Source organism: Rhinolophus sinicus, linkage group LG03 (genome assembly GCF_036562045.2).
Source record: "Rhinolophus sinicus isolate RSC01 linkage group LG03, ASM3656204v1, whole genome shotgun sequence".
Taxonomy (NCBI): domain Eukaryota; kingdom Metazoa; phylum Chordata; class Mammalia; order Chiroptera; family Rhinolophidae; genus Rhinolophus; species Rhinolophus sinicus.
This window is the reverse complement of record NC_133753.1, coordinates 14,358,074-14,379,817: the sequence shown is the minus strand read 5'-3', so window position 1 is coordinate 14,379,817 and position 21,744 is coordinate 14,358,074. Positions and strand designations below refer to the sequence as shown.

Here is a 21,744-nt window from a genome sequence, read left to right as displayed (position 1 = left end):
AACCAGGAAATTCCAAGAGATTTCGGAGCTCTGTGCCAGAAACTCGGGACAAAGGACAAATATTTATTCCTTATTATATATTTTGTATTCCATATTACAATGTGAAAATAAGAAAAAGCTTAGAAAAATAAATTTATATTTAAATTGTATGCTGTAAACAGAGAATCTTTGATAATGGAGGTAGGTATTGATAATAATCTGCTCTGTATTTCCTAACTCAATGATGCCTTCACCTGTCTCATCCTCACTTTGCTCAGGTATAAAATGGGTGTAATCATTGTATCCCTTCCAGACTCACAGAGCTACTATAAAATTAAATGAGAGCCCTTATATTATTTTAAAGTGGTTGGTAACAATAAGAAGTGACATGAAATTCCATGTACTTTTATCTATATTTTCTTATTCTAGCAACTTTGTTCAACTTAAGAAGTAAATATTTTTGTACATTTGAACCTTACTTGAAATTTCTTATGTAGTACTGTGATAAACACAAATTTGGCAATGGCATGCCTTCCTTTTTCTCCACATCAAACATCCACCTTTCTCTGTTGTGTTATCTACTGAATCAAAGCCTCAATATTCCACTCTGCTTATCACCAGCCCCTTTCCTATCTACTTTTCCAACAGTTCTGCCAGAATTCATGTGTATTTAATTTATATTGAAATACTAACTCTATATATCCACACAAACTCTGTTTTTAAGAACAAATAAATAAACAACAATAACAGCAAAAACAGTTGTTTCTCCATCTTATGTCCTCAAATCCATGTCTTGTTTCCTAAAAACAATCCCTTTCAGTTTTTTTGTTTTGTTTTGTTTTGTTTTGTTTTGTTTTGTTTTGTTTTGTTTATTCTTTGGTACCCACTTTCAGATATTTCAATAACATAGTTATAGTGGTGCTTCCTGATTTTGGGCTTCAGTCATTATCTATTGACTTTCACTAAGAAACATGAAATTTGGATAGCTTCCCCATACATCATGGCCCTCTCCACCCACTCCACACATACACCCTCTCATTCCAGTAAGCATACACTTGAATGTACGTTTTGCTTGAATGAATACTGTTTACATTATTATTATATAAATGTTACTCAAAGTGAAGCAAAGCAGTTAATAAGATTATTCTCCTTTCCTACACAGTGTTTTTGTTTTCCCTGGAGTTATGAAGTGCTTTCTTTTATAATCTGCTTCATTTTCTATGTACTTACAGTTAAACTATCCTCTATTCACGTGATTCTTCTCTCAACACATCAAGGATTCTACTCAATCTTCTGAAAGAAGATTTTCTGGAGTTTCCTGACTTCCTCTCATCAGAACTAGTTAAATAGCTATCATCACGGGATCTCCCTTTACGCTATCCTCTCTAACCTCCCTCATACCTTCCTTTTTCTTAATTTACTCCCTTGTTTTAGTGGACAAATTCCTCCTGTAGCTTCCTAAGAAAAGGCACATGGAAGGTGATTGTGAAACCTTAAATAATAAAAATGGTTTTAATTCTATCCTTAGATTGCATTGCTTGTTTTTCTGGGTAAAGATTTCTAGATAAGAAATCAGTTTTCCCCTGAACTATGAACATATTCCTTCATTATCTTCAAGGTTGCAAAGTTGCTATGAAAAATTTAATTGGAATATATTACTTGATTCTTGATATGACATTTTTCTTTTTCTTTCTTTTCTCCCTGGAAGCATGCTGCATTTCATATCTGAATTTTTACGGTGATGTGACCTGGTACATGTCTGCCTGCGCTGGACACCAAATGGGCCCTTTTAATTTCAAAACATCCGTGCTTTAATTTTGATTAATTTCTCCATTTCCTCTCTTCTTTGTTTCTCTATTCTCTCCTTCCAGAATTCCTATTAGCTGTATACTGAACTTCCTGGACTCATCTTCTCATTTTCTTTTATTTCCTCAATTATTTTCACTGTTGGGTCTCCTTGCTAAATTTTCCAAGAGAGTCCTTCAGTTTTATTTTCCAGTTTTACCAATCTTGGTGGGTAATGAGGGCTACATTTTTTGGTTTTTTAATCTTGTAATTCATTATTTTAATTTTCATATATTTGATTTCTAATAGCTTTCATTTGTTCTCTGAATATTCCTTTCTTTAATATCATTTCTTATCTCTCCATGGATATTGCAGATAGTTTTTTGTATTATTATTTTTTATTTTCAGCAACCTTCCTAGACTCAATTTCCTTCTTGCCTTTTTTCTATTTGATTGATGGTCTTCCTTTGTATTGGGAGCAGTGTTATTTAAAGTAAGACCAGATGCTAAAACACAAAAACCTCAAAATACTGTGACTAAAAGAATATAGAATACAAAGAAATAGAGTGAGAAATCTGAGATAGAGCACAGCTTTGTTCCAAGGACTCACTCAGGGACCCTGGTTCCTTCCATCATTTTGCTCTGCTGTCACCTGGAGCTTGTCCTTCTCTGCACACTTGAAGCTGAGTCACATGGACCAGGGTAGTCTGAGCTCCATCTTGCAGAAAGAGGCCCTGAGAGGAATTCCAGGACTGCAAGATCTTTTGAAGCAAGTGAGGTAAATGCTACATGCATCATTTTTACACACATTTCACTTAATACCTGGTTATCTCTAGCTGCCAGGGAAGTCATCGATGAATTTAAGTTCTATTTCTACTGGAAAAGGAAAGAGCAGAATTCAAGGACAATTAGGCATCTTTGCACAGAGGCTATTCTAAAATGTCTGGAGACATTTGGCTGGCTGTTCAACTTTGACAGTTGGCCAGAATACAGCTCTTGGAAGCTCTGTGCACATAGTGGCATTTTTCAGTTTCTCTTTTGGCTATAGAGTGAATAGACTGTTGGACTATTGGGCTTTTTTTTGTTTGTTTAATTTTTATTTTGTTTTGTGTTGATTGGGACTCTTAGGTCTTTCTCTTAGGTTGGCCATATGTACAATAACATTTCCATTTTCCTGACCGGAGATTATAAGTCTTGCTGACTGTGTTCTAGAATCCTAGTGGGGCTTTTAAGTCACTGTGTATGTGTGAACATGTCACTTAAATCCCCTTCATTTATTAGGTTGGTGCAAAAGTAATTGCGGTTGAAAAAGTCAAAAACAATTGCAAAAAGCGCGATTACTTTTGCACCAACTTAATAGTATAGTGTCCTACTCACAACTATATCTAATGCATGCCAGTGTACGTAGATCGCTACTTTATCCTCTCCAGAGAATAAAAATCCTGCTTTCTGTAAGAATGGGGGAGGGATACTGGGCTGAATGTGGAGCTTTGGGAAGAGCTCAAAGTTCTAATGCCTTCTTGATCAGCTTTTTAAACAATTCTCCTGCTTCTGTCCTAACTTTGTGCTCAATGCCAGTGTTGTGCAGAGGTTTGTGATGTAAATCAGGCAGTTCTTAGCTTCCTCAATGATGGGGGTCAGCAGGACCTGTGGCTCTCTCACTGATGAGCAAGGAGTCAGATAGCTTCCTTCAGGTGGGTCAGTTACTACACAGGGCCATCTGCTTTCCAGTGTTCCAAATATTGTTACCGGGTTCCTTTACCATTCTTTTTGACCTGATGTGTGTATTCCTCTTTAAAACGAATCTTTTTATTGTTGTAGTGGGGGTTTCAATGAAAGCACGTGTTTTCAATATACCATATTTTAATTGGAAGTGATCAGTAGTGTATGAATTGTTCAGGCCATTCCATCATTTAAATCATTCTAGGGATTCTCCTTGCATGCATTGAAAAATGGATTCCACACACTACACACAAGGTTCTTCAAAACCAGGATCCAGTTTCCCTCTCTGTCTCTCCTCAATAAGGCTAACTTCTAGACACAATGGACATTCTGCCATTCCTTGAATCCAGTTGTTAACTTTACCTCTTCTTCCTACTCTGTTATCCCTCCCTTAACACAACAAAATCTGTGGTATTAACTTCTTTGTATGCTTATGATTCCTTGATGTCATGTTGTATTAACATTACTTACAGATGTGTCTGTCACCAACTCTTTCACATCCTGCTTCCCATCCTTTGTGGAGCTACTAGAAGTTAGGATCTTGGCCTTTTAATTTTTGTGTTTGTCTCACCCAGCCTAATGACTAGTATAGAGTGCGTGCTTCTTGCATATTTATGTAATTAATTAAGCATTCTGTATGTGTAGCCAGTGTTGGAACGTGGGCAAATACTTGGGTTTGAGCAATATATTTTGTTTTATAAAATATTATATAATTGTATATACATATATATATGTATGTATATACATATATATACATATATATATGCATATATAATACAATTAAACATTTACTTACTGAGCTCCTCCTATGTATAGCGCTACACCCCTCATACCAATTTAACTCCTTATGATATATCTTTCCCTAAGAAAAGTAAAAATGGCAGCCAATATTCCAAGTACCATAAGAAAAATGACTGAATGTCTTCTTCCCATTATTTAAAAAAACATGGGTGAACTTTCAAAATCTCTCTCACACACACATACCCTGCACTGGCTCTATTACTCCTAGTCAGCATGGCCTCGTATGGAAACACTGATAAATTAACTTGGAGCTAACCAACCAGGATTGGAATCTTGGTTTGTTACTAGCTGCTAGCTAACCACAACCAAGTTCCCACATCTGTAAAGCAGTAATAATGTTAATACCAAGTTTAATAATAGATGGTGGTGAGGATTAAATAAGTTTTGGTCTGATGAAGCTCCTTTTTGCTGTAAATTCTATGATGATAAGGATTAAGTCCATCTTATGCACTTCTATATTCCTGACTTCTAGTGAACGCTTAATAAATATCTATTGCATGAATAGTGAGCAGATGAATTAATTAGCACATTATATGTGTTACTTAATTCCAAGCATCATAAAGAGGAAGAAGAAATAATCGTGCATTTCTTGTCTCTGTTTTTTATAACTTTCTTCCTATCTAAACTTTTTCATTACCAAAATTCTCTCCTTTTTTCCTCCCTAATTCTCTTCCTCATATTTCTTTGTTTTCTCTTTTGTTTTCTCCTTTCTTTCTCCCTCTCTTCTTTCCTTGTTTAGAACCTTCCTTCCTCCCTCCCTCTCTCCTGGTTTTCCTTCCTTCCTTCTTCCCTTCCTGCTTTTATTCTTCCTTCCTTCATTATATCCTGTACAGAAATCCCCATCTTCAAATTATTTCCACTACATTCTCCTGCAAATTAATTAGTTTATTAAAATGTAACAAAATTATGAAACATCATATATCATCCTAGTAGGAAAAACAGAAGAAATGCTAGATATGGAAGTCATTTTTTCCATCTATACAATAAATTAGCCCAACTTCATTTATTACTTCTATATTCTAAATATCATGCTCATCACTCTTGTGAGAAGTTTTATTCTGTTGCAAGTGTTCTATCTGATCATATTTTTTATCAATAAAAACCATTTTCATTTTTCTATTGTAGACAAGAAACACTCTTGAAAAATATGATTAGTAACTTAATTTTTACATTTTTTAGGGTCCTATTTAATGTATATAGCCTTTACTAAGCATCTACTTGAGGACATAAACTCATTTATTCCATGCAGTGATCCTATGAGCTAGATGTGAGTCAACCTGTGCTGAACAAATGACAAAAAATGAGGTTCAGGGAGCTTAAATGTTCCTTGTACAATGTCACAGAATAACTAAGAGGTGGCATCAGTATGCAAAGTCAAAATTTACTACAAAGCTCAGGATCTTTGTACCATACCAGTCTCTCTCTCTCTCCTGACAGACTTGACAAAAAAAAAAAAAAGAAGGAAAAAGAAAAACAATCTGGTTCTTTTGACTGAACTTCTCATCTACTCTTGCTTTGGCACGATTTTGGTCTGAGTGTCTCAAACACCTGGACAGAAATGTGTTGCCAAGTAATATAAAAAACATTACACCCCCCCCATAATTTTCATAATACAACAATGTTGATGCAGTCAGCAGCTGCTGCTTTATATGGGGCACGCAGAATAAAGCCAAGAATGGGTAAGACGGGCCAAGCGTGGACAGCCCTCTGAAATTTTTAAAGACCTTTATGAATCAATGTCAGAGAGGGCTCTAAGTCCCAGCTCCTCTGTCAGCATATTGAGCCATATTAGGTTAGCACATATGGATAGTGATTTTTGAGAAGGAATATTTCCTTAGGAGAAAAGACTGACAGACTTGTGATCCATCAACATTTCTGTTGATTCTGATTTCCTTGTATCTCGTATCTATTCTTTTCTCTCCATTGCCACTGCCACTGTTAAGTTGAGACCACTTGCACCTGTTATCTTTTTGTACCAAACTACCTATGACTCATTTCTCCACTCCTACTCTAGTTGCTCTCTGTACTGGTTTCCTATTGTTGATATAAAAAAAAAGAAATTACACCAAACTCTAGTGGCTTAAAACAGCACAAATTCATTACCTTATATATCTGGAGGTTAGAAGTCATAAATGGATCTCATGGGCGAAGATCAAGGTGTGGACAGAACTACGCTCCTTGGGAGGCTCTGGGACAGAATCCATTTCCTTGTTTTCCAGCTTCTAGAAGTTTCTCACATCCTTGTTTTGTGGCCCCATCTTCAAAGCCTGCAACATAGGAATGAGTCTTTCTCTTGATTTTATGTCTTTGATTCAAACTTTTCTCCCTCTTCTTTCTACCTGTAAGAGCTCATGATTATATTGGGCCCACCTGGGCAATCTCCTCATCTCTCAAGCCTTAATTTAATCATCTCTGCAAAACCCTGTTACCATGTAAGGTAGTATATTCACAGATTCTGGGTATTAGAATATAGACATCTTTGGGGAGGTGGGGGGCCATTATTCTGTCTATTATGCCTTCCAAGTCATTTGGCAAATCACTGCAGTGATCTCTCAAAAATTCAAATCAAGACATATTACCCCTGCTGCTACCGATAATTGTTCCTTGTTTTGTCTCCAATGATTTGACCCCTGCTGACCTAAAGCCAAATATCTCTATACCCCTCCGCAAATGTGGATGAACCAGAGCAAATGGTACATTGCCTCTCTGTCTCAATTTCCTCATCTATAAAATAGGAACATTAATAGTTTTTCACACGGTTTCTATAAGGAAGCTATAACTCAGTTCATTGTTCTAATTAAACTTTCGAGTCCCTACCGATATGGATAGTTCTCTGATTTTATCTCAAAAATTTGCTGTCTCATAAAGTAACTACTAGCCACATGTAACTATTTAAATTTCAATTAATTAAACTAAAGTAGAATAACAAATTCAGCCCCTCCAGTACCTTAGCCACATTTCACTGCTGGCTAGTGGTTACCATATTGAGCAGTATAGATGTAGAAGTTTACCAAGACTATAGAAGTTGAATAGATTTTCCTTTTAAAATATTAACATATAATATTAGGCTGAACTACAGAAAATTGCTCTTTCTGTAAATCCAAAACAATCAAACATCAGCAATAATGTATGGTTTAACCACACGCCTCTTAGAGACCAGTAGTCATTTCAATCTCAGTTTCCAAGAGGAACTTCCTCACACTCCCCTTACCCTAGAAACAGCCAGCTAAGAAGTAAAATAGCTCAGCCTGGCTGATGCCTTTACTTCATTCCATACCCAGAAATAATACAAGGGATTGCCATATCAGGTTTATAAATTCATCTTTAAAAAAACCCACAGGTTATTTTTTTCTCTGTTACAATAAATGTGTCCTGAAATTGAAACATGGTTTATTACAAACTGGTCTGCATTTTGGATATTTGTACCTGGAGTTCTCTGCTTTTTAATTTAATGCATGTATTTAGCCTTTGTAAAGAGCTCTTGGCAAGCATAAATTTAGCTCTTCTGGTTTAAGAGTTATGGAGGTGGTAGCCATTGCAGAAAGAGAGAGAGAGAGAGAGAGAGAGAGAGAGAGAGAGAGAGAGAGAGAGAATTCTTAGCAATTTAATGGGACACCTAAGACTCCAAGTTTTGCACTGGGAATTTCTATAAAACTCCATTAAGTCTCATATTACATTACCCCCAAATAACTTAAACATACTGCTAGAATTGGAGAGGGATCCTAGTTCTTAGTTCCATAATTACTTATAGAGCATTCTGTCAAGTAGTTGACACAGCTGCAGACGAAGCTAAAAAATACTAGAATGAAATCATCACAAGTACAAGCTTATATGGTTTTTGACTGCTGAATCCCCGGCATGTAGTACAACGCCTGACATATAATAGGTGCTCAACAAATATTTATGCCTAACTGAAATACATGATATGTTTTATATTAAATAATGAAATTCATGGTCACATATGTTATAATATTATATAAACACTTTGGAACCATTGAAATAAAGTATAAATATATATGCATATTTGTGGATCCTAGAATGACAGAGCTGGGTCTTAGTTTTATATGATACAACATCATTTTATTTATTTTCCTAGCTTCTTTTTTTGTATATATTAAATTTATTGGGGGTGATTTTGGTTAGTAAAATTATATAGGTTTCATTGTAAAAGTCTATAATACATCATCACATTGTGTGTTCACCACCCCAGAGTCAGTTCTCCTTCCATCACCATATATTTGACCCCTTTTCCCCTTTTCTACTATCCCTTTCCCCCTTCCCCTCTGGTAACCACCAAACTGTTGCCTGTGTCTATGAGTTTTACAACAACATCATTTTAGAGATGAGTAAACAGATTCCAAAAACTAGCATGACTTCATCATTTAGTGGCAGCAAATGAGTGCAAATATAGCCACAAGAAAACCATATGTAAACGTTAATTATAATAAAAGTTACTATATGTATAATACTGACTAGTACCAGGCACTCTTCTAGTTACTTTAAATATGTTAACAGTTTTAATCCTCACAATGACCGGTTAAGGTGGGTGCTTTACGATAGTCATTTGGCAGATGAGGAAACCGAAATGCAGAGAGACGAAGTGATTCCCTCATGATTGACCAGTTGTAGCAAGCCAGAATTCAAACCCAGGAAATGTGGTTCTAGGAACTTCATTCTTAATCACTTAGCCATACTAACTAACCAAAAAAAAATCAACTGTTGCACATAACACTGTTAGGGAGAGGTATAACTTGTCTCAAAAATACTTGCCCTCTTTGGATTAGGAAACCTAGCCAAGGAAGCTATTAGCTCACACAAATGCAGGCTGAGCAAAGTTGGATGTCGGGAGAGAAGATGCTCTCCACAACCAAGCGCCCAGAGTTTCAGGGGAACCTCTCCTGACTCCACGGGGCTGGGCTCACAGCTGCTTTCATGTTGACTTTTTTTTCCCCCCATCCTGATCTTAAGGATCACAGGACAGAATAGCAGCATTCATTCCTGGGTTCTGAATTTGAATCAGTTTCTCTGCCTTCAATCAATAGTTTGATTCTCATGCCTGTGAACCTGTGGGAAGAAAAAGGAATCACCTTTTTTCAGGTATGGTTTCATTTGACTGCAAAGAAGGGTGGGACAGGGCAAATGAAAGCCTCACTGAACTGAGATCTCCTTGAAGAATGAAACTAGATTCCCTTTAGAACACAGAAAATTCTCTACTTCAGAAGCCAGGATCAGACATTTTCAAGGCAAAGCCAAGGAAGATTAAAAAGGAAAAAACAAAGAAAGGAATCATATAGACTTTTTTCTGGGCTTCTCAAATATACCCTGTTTCCCTGAAAATAACACCTAGCTGTACCATCAGTTCTAATGCGTCTTTTGGAGCAAAAATTAATATAAGACCCAGTCATATTATATTATATTATATTGTATTGTATTGTATTGTATTGTATTGTATTGTATTGTATTGTATTGTATTGTATTATAAACACTGGGTCTTATAGTAAAATAAGACCGAGTCTTTTATTAATTTTTGCTCCAAAAGACGCATTAGAGCTGAAGGTCCAGCTGGGTCTTATTTTCAGGGAAACACGGTATCTGCTTGAACTATCCTACAGAAAGTAGAAGGGTGGCTATTTCCATGAGGAAGGAAATAGCCAACTAATGCCAAGAATTACCATTTATTCAAATGAAAGGATAATTTTTGTTACTATTTCCTTGAAATTTTTATCCTCATTTTCTTCTACAAAAGAATAGTTGCTCCTCTTTTTCAGAGGTCAGGAAAAAGCATGATGTAATATTTCCGATATAAAACTGAAATTCTAAATTCAAGAGAAATCTTACCAAGCTTTCAAAAAATGGCATTTGAACAAAAATGAATCCATTTACAACACTGATTTAAAACATTCGTTAATTACAGAAATTCCCTGTAGTTTTCAGTTTCTTTGGTATTTATAGTTTGAATATAATTGTATTTTTTCCTCCTCATATTTTATACCTAAGACTTAATTCCCTACTTGATTATTAGCAACGTGTGGGCAATATCCTCTATATTTTGCACCAGATACCAAAATACTCAAAACACACTTAACAATTAAGTACTATAGCTTCTAAAGATGTGATGGCTTTTTATACAGATTAATACAGTAGGGGTCCTTTTATTCTCATCTCTGAGCTTGAGGTTGTGCCTTAGAAGACAGAGGCTATCACGTGTGCTCTTTAGAATAACAAATCGTTATGCTATATTATTCAATTAGGATAAAAATATTCAAGAAACATCGAGGCGACCCCAGCAGCTATAACAAGAACTCTTTTTATAAGGTTTACAAAATACCAAGGTTTGGGGGGACAATGTATTTCAGTGTGTTTTAGGATTGAATTGTATAAACAAATAAACAACTTCTTTGTATATTTCACAGTGTCAGGAGTCTCTTACCAAGATACCATTGCTTAGAAACCAACTACAAAATCCCTGTGGTCTAGAAAAATATGACTTCACTGTCCATATGTCTGAGTGATTATCTACATGACGGCTGCTCTCGGCTGAACTCACGTAAATGAAGAGGGCCACATGGCAGTTGACAGCAAGGCTAGTCGTGGCTGGGATGACATGGTCAACTCAGCCCCACTCTACCCGTTGTTCATCCACCAGGGTGTTGGCCCAGGCATACACCCATGATTGAGGTACAAGGGAGAACAGGCAAGCCCAATCACACAAGAGTTGTTTAAGCCTCTGTTATGTTACACTGGCTAATATCCCTTTGGCCCAAGGAAGTCACATGGCTGAGCACAGAGCCAAAGGAGCAGGCACTTTGCCCTGCCCAAAGTGGGAAACTACTGCAAAGTTACACGGCCCAATCATGTGTCCAATCAGGAGGGGTCATAAATTGGAATCAAGTTTAAAATCTACTGCATCTGTCATTTGGAGGGGAAAATGTAAGATTCAAATGTTAATCAGTAATGAAACTAGAAAATCTCTGAAAAAGGGCAAAGACTATGTTAGAGGTCTAGACTATTAGTCTAGACCAGCAAGTGGTCATCCTTAGAGATGATATTCAAGGTTGATGCAGCTGATGGAGCACAGAAAGCAAGGCAGGTGAAGTTTAGACAGGTAAGCAAAGTGCTGGCTAGACAGTCTTGGTAGGTCATTTTGCCACCTTTCTCTGCCCTGTTCTCTGCTCTGGAAGGAGGATCTATATGGACTTCCTCAAAAGGCTTCCTTGCCTTCTGGCTTGTAGCTGGGATCCGCAATTGGAGACACTGACAGGAGATGGGAAACAAGAGTTTGGAGTGAAGAGGAGAGTGAAGTCCTAGTAAAGAATTGGCAGTGCTTTTGCAGGAAATCTTTTCAGATCTCTCTCTCTCTCTCTCTCTCTCTCTCTCTCTCTCTCTCTCTCTCTCCCACCCCCCGATCCAATAACCACTTCTTCCCTTTGCCCCTTCAGCTATAACCTGAATTGTTCCCAGGTTTTCCAACCATTGGAGTTCACTTTCTCTCCTTGGTTTGCACCTAAGCCTGACTAAACCTTTAAGTCTCTTTATCAAACCCTCCTTAATCCTTAGAGTGTATGGACCATCTCTTTCCTGCTGGAACTCTGAAAGGGGTGGAGCCAGAATTTGAGCTGAAGTCTGTCTGATGAAAGACCTGCATTCACTATCACTACTCTAATATATACCCAGGCTTAGGATATTGGTGTGTTGGTAAACTCTGAGTTTCTGTTTATTATGAGAATAATGGTAATAATCACAAAAAAATAGTTATAACAATTAACATTTATGAAATGCTTACTGCATACCAAGATTGTTCTAGTCTTTTATAAATAGTAATGCCTTTAACTCTCACCATAGATGATGTTATTAATTCTCTTTTCCAGATGAAATAAATGACACAGAACTAAGTTGAGTTACTGCTCAGTATCGTAGGGCCAGTGAAGGGGATATAAACCCAGGCAGTTTGGCCAAGAGGCTGAATTTCTAAATGGTCATTTCATACACCGCTCTCAGCACAATGATAATTTATAGCAATGCCAGGTTGTGCCCATTTCGCACTATAATACTTTCTTTCCTCAAGGTCCACTGTGCCAATGACTAAAGTTATCAACATGTTTTAGTCATTGCTGTGTACTTTTCACCATGAGACACAAATAAAGAACAGACTACATAGTTTCTTAAGTCCTTAGAAAATGAAAACCACTTAAGAAGAAATGGTAAATACACAGAACAAGTGGTGCACAAGATAAAGTATACTCATATTAACCCATGTTATTTTAAATGTTCGTAAAATGCATTGAAAATAATTTTAGCCCTAAGTACAGATGTAAAAAAGAACTCATTACCAAATGACATTTAGGTACTTGACTATTTTTTTGCCATCTGTCATCTTACTTCCTCTCACCTGTATAAATGGCATTTATCTCTGTTGACATCCTGATTATGTTATCACTACTTTTCAGTTATTTCTGCTAACCCATGACAGGTTTCTTTATTCGCATGCCATTCACTTGACATTTATTTGATCTCCTTAATTTATGTTTAAATATGAATTCCTAAAAATTTGCCTTGATTATATGTTGTTGTTTAGATGATATAACTTATTACCTTTGAGTTTAGTCTCCACAGAAAGTAGCAAGTGATACTCATTTACCCATTTAATAGTTTTTATGGGAATTTCAACAATAAATAATTTCCGGGGCAGTGGATTTCAAACTGAAAGTTCAGTGGCTTCAGAATCAGGGGCTAACCTCCTTTTCCCTCCAAATACATACAGATCGTCATCCCAGAAGACTTCTGGAATTCCGACATGTGGGAGGAGTGAGGTACCACTGCTTTTGACAAAAGCATTCCTGAAGGGTAGTTTCTATGGCAGGGGGATCATGTGGCTAGACGAAGAAGAAAGGAAAAGTGGGAACAAAGCGATGACTGGAGCAACACCGAACTTGAAAATGGAATTACTATGAAGAGAAAAAGTCACCAGCCTGGGACCTGGATAGAATCTGAGAGCAAACTGGTGAGGATACCAGTTCTCTCCTTAACAGGTTCAAGGACTTATTGCGAAGAACAGAGGAGAAAGTGCATTGATTGACCAGTGTGCCCAACACAGAGCACATGCCCAATGAATCTAGTTATTCTCATTACAAAAATTCTGTGATAGCAATGTAAACCTTAGAAAATACCATAGAACTGTCAGCTTGAACCATATGAAATCGCCATTCTTTGGGTGAAATGATAGAATGTAGGCAATTCATGTGGTTCAACATTGTATTAGTTATAATCAATATGGAGACTGTTACCATGATAATCACTGGAGTTCAGGCTAAGGACAGTAATCATAAAGGATGAAAACCTTCTCATCATACTGAAGAGTGATACGTTATTTTCTGTGTATTCGTCTCCCCTTGCTGTAATATTCAGCCTTACAAAGAATTTTTAAAAACCCTGTAGTTGAGAGGAGTAAAGAGAAAATGCTACTAGATTTCAGTGCTGGAGGGAATGTGAATATCTGTACAAAGCAAAGAATTAGAAATATACACATTACATTGAAAGGGTTTCCAAAAATATTAAGTAAAAGGTAAAACATAATAATAATTCAGTTGTATTGTGATGTTTTTATAAAATAATGAGAAGACCCTTCATATATACCTATGTTTAGTGTTATTATCAGGGCATGGAGAAAAATACACAAAGATACATTCAGGATAGTTTCATAATGGAGAATAACGTGGCTAGGTAAGTAGTAGAGAAAAGGGAGAAACCAAATAATTAAAGAAAGAATTTTTAAAAATGGCATCAAAACTTAACAGAATGTAGCAGGTGCAATCCCAATTAAATATTTACATAAAATTGAGGTAAAATCTATTTTTAGTTTAAAAGTATAAAATGTATGTCCTAAAAGTGCCTATGAGGAACTGAAGTATGCTAAGATATATGCTCTCGTGTTAGAAAATAATTCTATTTCTCTAATGTTGAATTATTGTCTGTTCTTAAGTGCCACTGGGAGGAAAAATACTATCTTGAATAACCAGTCAAAGTTTTGATTAAATAAATCATTTATGTTTGGTTTTCATAGACAAATAGTTTTCCCTGCTCTGAAGACTTTGTTGAATGTTGGAGAAAGTAGTCTCCCATAGAATGTATTATGTTAACTGCATTTTCTTTTACATTTTTTAATTATTACTATTAGTTTTAATGATTACTATTAGTTTCAGGTGTATAAACAACACAATAATTAGACATTTACACCCTCAAAAACAACCCCCCCAATCTACTACCCCCCAGATATCATATATAGCTGTTACAATACCATTGACTGTATTCCCTATGCTGTACTTTACAAATATGTAGTATTTTACTCAGAAACCCAACAGATTTATGATTATGTTTATTCCAAGTAAATATTAGAAAACAGGCAAGTCTTAACATGAGTAAGTTGTTTTAGTTAATGGGTGGCCAATGGGAGCATGTGCTTCTAATATCTCTATTGTTCAAGTTAGTTGATTTTAATGGAAGAACTCATTTCAAGTCTAATTAATGACCGGTTTCTATAAGTATAAGAGTCCCTGCTCTGTAAAGAAAGAGTTGCTGAATGCCTTTCAGCTTGTGAACTAATGTGTCAGTAATTTGCAATATGCTATATATCACAATGATGAAAATGGCTTTTTATAAGATTTTTTCCTCATATATTAAGACACTGATTGCTATGACACAATTCTCCATGGGGCTGTCACATTTCTGTATGTCTTGTGAAGCGAGGCACTCACTGACCTTTGTTCTGCCTTATCTGTTCACAATGTTTGTTTAGTGAGGACAGAGACATCGTATCTCCCTCTGGAGCAAAGAGCAGGCATGCTTAAGTCCAGTATAATAAAGACGATATGTCACTCAAGCACATAGGGAAGCATGCTTTCTGCCCATTACCGAAGATTAAGTCTCCCTAAGGGGAAGGCTCCTTTCCTGAAATGCAACCCACTGAATGTGCAGGTATCAACGCTTCCTCTCCACATCACCCAGAGAGAAATGGGGTTTGGGGAACCGGTACAAAAATACTCACGCTCTGACTACTGCTGCTGTTGTTAAGTAATAAACTAGTTTCTGCACAACCATGAAACTGTGGAAGGCTGACTGGTTCACTTGCGAGTAGGGTAAAATCTTACTTCACAGGTCTTGCCATGCATGCTCCCATTCAGACTAGAAAAGCATATGGCTGAAATCATTCAGGAGTATCCTCTGTGTGTGGCTATCTGGAGAATTCAGTTTACACCATGAAGCCTCATTGATACAGATAATACGCATTCTTTTATCTTCCTCCCATTCGGTACTTTCCAAATGTTAGATATTATAATTTTGTGCCATTTAATCATAAACTGCTGAAACTATTATGTACTTGGTTTTTAAAAATCAATGTACATTTTTAACTTAAAATATATTCATTGTCAAATAATGTATTGAAAGGAAACATCATCCCTGAGTTTAAAAGCCATTATCCGATAACTTACACAGGCAGTAAGCCGAAAATGTTGGAGTATATTGTCAGGCACACTGAGCAGAGAGTCTTCTGAGAAGCAATAATTGCCCTCTACTGTTCCAGGAAACTTTCCAAGTAGAAAAAAACCCCTTCTGAGGTAGGGAAAAATAGCGTTAATTCCCTTTACAAACACGGGGCTGGAGTTGGTAAGAACTCCAACCTCTGGTAAAGCCACACTGGCCTCTTAGAGAAAAAGGAGGGACCTCTTCATTCCCATACTCGCAGGACTGAATGGAATGGATGAACACGTCAAATGGAAGAACCAAATCACTGAAATTATGTGCAGGAGAAGCAAGAGAAAAAGTGACAGAGCTATTCCTTTTTTTGATGACTATAATAGTTGGAGCTGAACAGAAGATGGCTGAGGTGATGCTGGGGAATAACTTGGAGCTGGGAGGGACAGGAAGAGCAGCGCAGCTAGAAAGATTGGTGCCATGGAAGCCGCTGGTGAGCTGTCTCCTAACCCACTCCCTCCGGCTATCTGTCCAGGAGCAATGTCATACCACTTCACTGCCTCTCAAAAAGTCACTGAACTCAGTGTCTGTGACATTACATTCGCTTGATTCTTCTACTTTCCTGTCTCTTTTGGGTTGGCTCCATTTTCTGTCGTGGTTTAAATGCTGGCCAACCAGAGTTCCTCAATCCCCACTGTGGATTTGTCTCTCTACACCTTCTCTCTTGGAAAACTCAACTACACCCTTGACATCCATGCCTTTACTGAAAAGAATCCCTCCTGCCCTAACTCCGCGTGGACCTGTCCATCTATTTTCTAGGCATCTCCACAGAAGTTTTGATATTATCTCAAACTCAGCATGCACATAATTGAACTTCTAATCTCCAGTTCATCCATCCCTCAAAATGACTCCTACTTCACTATTTCTACAAAAAGATAATCCTATATTCCACGTGCCAAATTCAACACCATTTTTGATAAATCCATCTCATTTTTTTTCTATCTTAGTGGCTGGCGAGACTTGGCCAATCTAATTTCATTCTCTCTACTTCTGTCCATTGGTCTTTCACAACTAATACTCCTCTAGACCCTCACTGTCTGATGCCATAGACACTTGTGACTGCTGAGCAAGTATAATGTGGTGAGGAACTGAAAAATAGGCTGAGGAACTGAATTTTTAATTGTATTTAATTTTAATTAATGTAAATAAACAAAAAACAAAAATATTTTGTTAATACCTTTATAGCAATTATGTATTGAAGTGAGAATATTATAGATTTGTTTGATAATTAATTTTATTACCTTATTAATTTATTTATTAATATAAGTATATTAAAATTAACATTTTCTGTTTCTTTTACTTGTGTATATGGCTTTGAGAAAATTCTAAATTATATGTGTGGTTTACATTATATTTCTACTAGGCAGCTTTAGTTTAGAACATAGCAAGGGTAAACAGAGTGGAATTAACTGATTCAGATTACCTAATGTGTTCCAACCTTCATGCCAGACATTCTATAATTTGGTTCACATAATCTTCAAACTATTTCTGTCAAATAAGTAATAATAGTCTCCAATCTTACAATAAAGCACCGAACAGGACAAGGACAGAAAGAGCGTTGTTACAAGGTCACAAGGTTGAAAAGCATAGAGCATGAATTCAGATTCAGTTCTACTAACACAAATCCAATGCATTTTTCCTTGGCCCAGCTGTGTGTTGCTGAAAGATCTCTGGGAAGTACTAAGGGTTATACAGGTTCTAGGGGCGCCTGTCACTGCTAACTGCGTCTCCTAGAGTCACAGGATGGTGCGATGTGGTTTGGCGCACCAGGCTGTAAGCAGCTGCTTGGGCATCTGTGTTCATGAGACATCCCATGATACTCTCCATCTTTGTGATACTCCCCTGCCTGTGTGATCTGACCCAGCTGTACAAACCCAGAGCCGTCTACCACCTGGGCTGGGGGAAGTGACTCAGTACTGGATCACAGATGCATGCCCAGATTTCTGGCTGAGCCCCTACTTGCTGACTGCTTCACAGTGCAGTCAGGCATGGCAGCTTTCCGGCTTCATCCATCTTCCATCCTGGCAGACAAAGGTTGGGGGGTTGACGGGATTCACCTAACAAAGGGCTTGTAGCCTTTGTACCTTCAGCTAAGAATAAAATCAAGTTTAAAAATTCCTGTATGACCCATTCCAAGGAGAATGCAATCTGTTTGTGCTTGGAGCATTCAGTCTACAAGCAAAGGCTAGTCTGACAAGTAGATAGTCTCTTACATAACATGGTTTGTGAAGTTTCACGGGAGGACTGGCTTCTGGAAACAGCTCCTCTTGGGTTCTCATAGATTATGTTAAATTCTTCCATGTAAGATGCGCGCTTTCTGAACTTTTCTATCAGCTAATGCAAATTAAAATTCAACGAGAGCTGGTAATCATTTTCAGGCTAATGATTTAACAAGATTGCTGTGAACATAAAGTCTAGTAGAAATGTGATACTGAATATTCCACTGATAATAAATAGCAAAAAGAAATATATCAATAATGACTAGCATTTACATTTCTCATAACCACTTTAAAGCACTTTGTACTCTGAATTTCCTTTGATCTGCACAACTGTCCCACATTATGCATATTATTATTATCCCAATTTTAAAGAGGAGAAAACTGTCATTAAGCAATTTGCCCAAAGTCACACTTTTCAAATGGCACAGGCAGAATCCAACCAATGATGTCATTACAATGCCTTTTATGTATTGTAATAAAATTAGTAGACATGTTGTTCTTGTAGGTTATCTGAAAATATTGCCAAATATATGTATTTTCAGGTTCATATTGTGTTTTTCGTGCTTTGCCAGTTAATTATATTGCTTTTGATATATCTTTTCTTTTTCTAATTTAAGAGAAATATGCCCTATGTTTTCATCCATTCATTCACTTGTCAATACATTGAACAAGAATTTAGAGAGTACCTTTTTTCACAAGATACTCTGATGTAAAGATTAGAAAGAAGAACAAAAACACTATCTCCACTTTCAAGAATTCTAGTCTAGCTGTTTGTACAGAGGAAAGGGAGCATATATCTGTACAACCATAGAACACATACCTGACAACTCACAGTTCCACGGCCTTAAATGCAGGCTCCATGCTAATGACTCCCAATGTTCACTCCCACCACTGACCTCTTCACTGAAGACTAGAATGATATATGCAAGTGCCTGCCTGATATCTCTGCTTGTACATCCAAAAGTTCCTGCAAACTTAACACAGACGAAACAGAACTGTGCACCCCTTGCACGATGTACCACGCACACCTAGTCTCTAACATTGTTCTTTTTCTGGACTTTACAGTCTCCAGGAAGGGTAATGCCATCCACTTAGTTGTCTTTTCCAAAATCACAGAAGCCTCATTGAATCCTTTATATGTCTCATCCTTTGTATCCAAATCTATCAGCAATTCCTGATAGTTTCATCTTCAAATTCATCCCTCACCTTAGTGTTCCCTACCTCCATGCCAATGTCCTAATCTGAGCTACCATCATCTCTTATCTTAGATTACTGAAAGCACTTCCTACTGCTTCTAGATTTTATTCACATCTACCAATAAACCATTAAAATTGAGGTCGAGTTTACATATAGCAGGAATGAACCAATTTCAAGTGTACAATTGGAAGGTTTCCTAATCAAGATATCAAATATTTCTATTACACCTCTCATGACCCCTTTAGTCAAACCCCAGCCCATTCTTTAGGCAATGTCTATCTGATGTCTATCACTACAGATTAGTTTGCTGGTTCTTGAGCGCATATAAAAGGAACCACACAGTATGAACTCTTTTATATCAATGTACAGAATTATTTCACTCAGTGTAATACCTATGACATTCATTCATGTTTTTACATGCATTGAAAGTTGATTCCTTTTTACTGCTGAGTAGACTTCTATTGTGTAAATAAACAGCAATTTGTATGTTCCATCTTCCACTGATGAGCATTAGGCTGTTTCTACTTTTGTGCTATTTGGAGTAAAGGTACAGTGAAAATCTGGGTCTAAGTGTAGACATATGTTTTTATTTCTCTTGAGTAATTCTCCAGGACTAGAAATGCTGGATGATATAGTAAGTGTATATTTAACTCTATAAGAAATTGCCAAACTATTTTCTAATGTAGTTGTGTCTTACCGACAATTTATAAGAATTCCAATCACTCCACACCCTCTCCAAATATTTGTTGTTGCTGGTCTTTAATTTTAGTCATTCAAAGTGGCTAAGGAGACTGGTATTTCATTGTAGTTTTATTTTGCAATTGTTTAATGACTAAAAGATGTTAATCATCTTTTCCTCTACTTATTGGTCACTTGTATATTTTCTTTTGGCAAGTGTGCATTCAAATCTTTTGCAATTTTTATTGGACTGTTTGTCTTTTTCTTGTTAATTTTTAGGAGTTCATATATTCTGTGCTCAGGTCCTTTGTCAGACATTTATTGACAAAGTCTATACTTTTGGTATCTTTTCCCAGTATGTATTTGGCTCTTTTGTCTTTCAATGAACAAAGGTCGTTAATTTATGAATTCCAATTTGCCTTTTTTTTCACCCCCTTTTCACTGTTAGTGCTTTTTTTGTATATTGTTCAAGAAGTCATTGCCAACCTCAAGGTCATAAAGATAATTTTTTATGTTTCCTTCTAGAAGTTTATAGTACTGGCTGTTATGTTTTAGTCTATTATCTGGATTGCATTATTTTCATGTGTATGAAGTTATACAGGGGTTGAAGCTAGCTCTTTTCCCCCACACAGATATTCAGTTTCCCCATTCTTCTTAGTCTCCCCTCCAAAAGCTAGTCTTGGGGGGAAAAAAGTTTCCTTTCATCATTGAATTGACTTGGAGCCTTGATTAAAAATCAATTGCCCAATATAAGTAGAACTGCTTCTGCATTCTCTAGTCTGCCCCATTGATTTGTTTATTCATATGCCAATATCACACCATCTTGATTAAAATAGCTTTATCGTTAGTTTTAAAATCAGGGAGTGTGAGTTCACCAACTCTATCCTTTATTTTCAGATTGCCTTGCCTATTATAGTTTTACATTTCCATGTAAAATTCAGAATTAGCTTTTCAAAGCCTACTAAGAGGAAAAAAAAAAGCCGTTGAATTTTGTGAATATACTCGTATACATGTACATCAATTTTGTTGAAAATGGACATCTTCCAATACATAAAGTTTATTTAGGTCTCCATTAGTTTAGTTCTTCATTAATTTCTTTCAGTAATGGTTACGTTTTTCTTTGTAGAGCTTTTGTATATTAGTAAATTAATTACTAAGGATTTTATATTTTTTGATGTGATTGAAACTGGAATTTTTAAAGTTCCATCTTCCAATTCTTTGCTTCTACTATACAGATATTAAACACAATTCTTTTTAGGAGTAATGCTGTATACTATGACCTTGATAAATTCTCATATGAGTTTTAGCAGTTATTTGGTACATTCCTAATGTTTTTTTTATACAAGCCATCATTAATCTCTAAGTAATAAGTTTTAGCTTTTCCATTCCAATACCTGTTACTTATCTTTCTCTCATTATTGTACGAGATTTGACCTCAGGTACAGCCTTGAATAGATGTAGTAGGATCAGACATTCTTGCATTATTCCAAATTCCCATTATTCCCACCAAGAAAATGTTCAATATTTCACCCTCAGGTGTGATGATAAATTTGAGTTTTGATGATGACCTCTGTCAGATTGAAGAGCTTTTCTTTTCTGTTTGCTGAGTTATTTTTAAACCTATAAAGGGTATTAAACTTTGTTAAATGTTTTTTCTGCATCAATTGAGATTACATGATCTTTTCTCTTTTATTCTATTTATATAGTGAATTAAATTGATATTTTCATATTTTAAAGGAAACTCATATTCCTTATAACCTTGGATTAAACCACTTGGTTATATATATTCTTTTTGAATATTGCTAAATTTAATTTGTTAATATTGTTCAAGGAT

The 21,744-nt window shown here is 36.3% G+C and overlaps 1 long non-coding RNA gene across 1 annotated transcript in view; it reads right to left on the bottom strand.

Annotated features, from left to right (window-relative positions):
• The window catches only part of LOC141570518 (uncharacterized), a 245,798-nt gene that overhangs the window by 12,404 nt on the left and 211,650 nt on the right, over window positions 1-21,744 (bottom strand). The window contains exon 3 of the long non-coding RNA XR_012494573.1: window positions 6,391-6,554. This is a non-coding gene — a long non-coding RNA (uncharacterized LOC141570518). The remainder of the gene's footprint in view (window positions 1-6,390; window positions 6,555-21,744) is intronic.